The sequence below is a fragment of the Chrysochloris asiatica genome, unplaced genomic scaffold, assembly GCF_000296735.1.
Source record: "Chrysochloris asiatica unplaced genomic scaffold, ChrAsi1.0 scaffold00098, whole genome shotgun sequence".
NCBI classification, from domain to species: Eukaryota; Metazoa; Chordata; class Mammalia; order Afrosoricida; family Chrysochloridae; genus Chrysochloris; species Chrysochloris asiatica.
The window spans coordinates 2,480,907-2,484,728 of NW_006408616.1; positions in this window are offsets into that span (position 1 = coordinate 2,480,907).

Consider the following 3,822-nt stretch of genomic DNA (forward strand, 5'->3'; position numbering starts at 1 on the left):
TAACATAAGTAGATATACGCACATCATTGTTCATCGCAGCACTATTTACAATAGCAAAAATATGGAGACAGCCTAAGTGTCCCTCAATGGATGAATGGATAAAGAAACTGTGGTATATACACACAATGGAACATTATGCCCCCTTGGAGAAATACTGCATAGGACCACTATTGTAAAAAAAAACTAGGAAAAAGAACCCACAATAAAAGGTGTGGGGGATACTTTGCTGGTTGCCATGATGTGGGGGCTGGGGTCAGGGGAGGGAGTAGAAGGTGAAGCACAGGGTAGGGAATAGACACAGGATAGTTTGGGTGCTCGGGAGGGGGGAAATAGACAAGAAGGAGGAGAAGGATGAAAGAACAAGGTGGATGGAGAACAGTTAGGCAGTTTTTCATGGGCTAAGTGGGACAGAGGTAAATAATGATGTATGCACAACCTTGTAACAACAGAGCTGTGGAATAAAGCGATTGAGGCATGGTTTGAATGGGTAAAAGGGGAGAAATAATGTTAAGATGCTTGGCTGTCTTTTGAGTCTTGTTTCCTCTTGCATACCATTGTAAAATATACACTTGAGGGGGAGAGAAAAGAACAGCCAGAAATATCACCATAGAAAGCTTGCATGTCTGTATTCTGCCTATACCTGATTGTTGTTGTTATGAGTTGCCTTTGAGTAGATTCCTACCCATAGCGACCCAGTACAGGGATTCCGAGGAGCAGCTGGTGAGCTTGAATGACCGACCGACCTTGCAGTTCAAATGGCTTTGCAATCTGGCGCATTAACCCACAACACCACACCAGAACCCCATAACTGATTGGAATACCTACAATGGGGCTACAACTTGCCCAGTGAAGGAGGCTTCCTGTGGAGCATCTGCATTGTATAAGACCATAGGTGGAATCCTGAACCCCATCCAGAATCTTCTTAGGTGGGAAATCTCCACTTGAAAGGACAAGCAGACAAGCCTGGAGTGGCTAGAAGAACAGGAGATACTTCTTGAAAGAAAGACCAGTAATAAAAATTAAAAGAGTAACAGCAGTTCAACTGACTACTACAAGAACAAGCAAGTTGCTCAGCCAGGAGACATCAAGGCAATGGTTGGGTCCCCTCATGGCAAACACTCTTCCAAGACTAAGACTCAATGGGAATACATGAGCAGACGTGGACTCTGACTAGTGACCGCATTGGTCACCAATAAGGGGAAGTAAGGGAAAAACAGCAATGAAGCTGTGAGTTAAGTCTTACCACTTTCAATAGACTCCTGTGAACCTGAGTGGAGACCTGGTTGGCCAGCAGTATGGCAAGACCTGGGGACTCCTGGGCCCAGAGTCAGTGAGAGGACTAGAGTGAAGAGTGGAGCATCCAACTGATGAGAAGAGAGGGCATATGCACACGAACACTCCCACTTCACATAATACCCACTTGACCTGGCTTCAATGGCTGGATTATCAGAAGTCAATTAGAAGAAGAAATAAGAGGAAAAAAAGAGTAATCTGATACAATTTGATGAACTTGACCTATACCTATAGATGTAGTAGGTCAAAAGAGGGAACAAATCTTTACAGCGAGGATAATTCCCACCTTCTTGGAACACAGGGCAACTTAGACATGATCTACCCAAAATGGGGAACTACAAAGGCAAGAAGGTGGCTGGCTTACAAGCTTTCAAGAGGGAGCCTAGTTCCAGAGGGCATGATGAGTAGTATCCAATCTGTCTATGCAGGGCTGATATAAGGATATGGGGATAGGACTCTTGTGGTACAATAGTGAATAATTGCTATCAGGACTGAATGTGAGGGTTGGAAATATAACGGTAAACATTTTGTAGCAAAAGGAGGGGAGTGGTTGACTTTTCAGTCCAGGAACGGAGGTTGAGATCATCAGGGGAGAAGAGTGGAATGTAGAACCCTACCCAGAGACACAGTGACACCACAGATGGAGACAGAGATGATGACATGGAGAGATGGAGTGGCTAGGGACTCTAGACCCAGAGAGGAAGAGGGACTGTGTGCTAATGACTGAGGGGCCAGTTTGTGGGGTACACCATTTGGTTGTTTGGTGATGCATGGAGGGGATTGTAATCATGTTAATGAAATGATATGCAATAGGATGAATGTACAGCTAATGTTCTCCCATGTAAACTATCACATAATTCACAATAAAACATTAAAAAAGAAAGAAAACAAGTGTAAATCACTACAATCTGATAAACTTGACCTATACTTATGGATGTAGTAGTTTAAAATACCAACCAAGAGGGAAAGAATCTTTACAGCAAGGATCATTCCCACCATCTCTGTACACAGGGTTGATAGGGATAGGCAACTTAAACATTGGCTGTCTATAATGGGTGGGGCTGTAAAGGCACAAAGTGACTGACTTACAAGTTTTTAAGAGGAAGTTTAGATTCAGAGTGTGTGGGGGAAGGTAGAATCCCCACTGAGTGGTTTCATCCTATCTAGGACTGGTGAAAGGAGATGAGGTAAGACTCTCATGATTCAATAGTGAGTAATTGTTATTATGACTAATTGTGATAGTCACAACTGTAAAGGTAGAAGTTTTGTAGGAAAAATGGGTGAGCGATGGATCTTACAGTCCCTGAGCAGAGGACCCTGGGACCATCAAGGGAGAAGAGTGAGAGCGGAGTGTGGGACCCTACCCAGAGAAGTGGCAACGCCAAAGATGAAGACAGAGATGAAGACATGGAGAGATGGAGCAGCTGAGGATTCTAGAGTCATGGAAGGAGCGTGGATGTGTGCTGGTGCCTGGAGTCAGGGTGTGGTGGTTGAATGATAGTATATTAGTGAGTGTTTTGGTGCACATCAAAAAACAAAGCAAAACAGAGAATAGAAGCAATGAATGATGAAACATGCAGGGAATTGTAACCATTGCAATGAATCAAACGGATGTTCCCCCATGTAAACTATCATTCATTTCACAATAAAAACTTTAGAAAGAAAATTAAAAAAAAAAAAAAAGAATATATGAGGTGGTATGGTGCTCTAGGTTAAGAACTGTGCTGCTATAAACAAGGTTGGCGGTTCAAATCCACAGCTGTTCCTTGGAAACCCTATGCAGGGTTGTTTTTTTTAGGAACTGACTTGATAGCACTTAATGAACAACAATATAATAAATGATGATCTGAGCAACAACAACAAAAAACCCCATCAATTCAAAAGTTTCTATGCACACAATTCAGTGGCACTGATTACATTCTTCAGTTTGTATCACCATTCTCACCCTTCTTTTCCAAATTGTTTTCCCCACAATTAACATCAACTCACTGTCCCCTAAACTTCTTAGCTAACCTTTCAAGATAGGGATGTCCATTTGATCCTGAGGGGAGGCATTTGTCTTTTATTTCTGTCTCTTTCATCTTTTCCTTGACTGTCCTCTGTTCCCAGTTACTCTTCACACACTTTCTCCACAAAGATGTGTGAACAAAAAAGCTAGAACTCTTCTGAATGGGAAAGGGGGAGAAGCTAATCACATATAGATAGACCTCCCTGAAACAGAGGGGCAGTGGAAGTGAGTAGTGAACACAGGATGAAAAAGTCCAGTCATAGGGAGGAATACTAAAAGGATATCCCTAAATATAAAGACAGGAATTTGCTATGAACTTTCAATAAGTATAACATCTTCCTTAATCTACAACAATCTAGGTAACTGGGGTGAAAAGGCTGTGTAGGGAGTTATAGCCAGACTGTCCTGTTATCCTCTTGAAGTTAGGAATCTGTTCTTCATTATTACATCTGCAGGACCAAGTACAGTGTTGGCATATAAAAATCACTACCTAGTGTGGTCCACCACTTATCTGTCAGTTT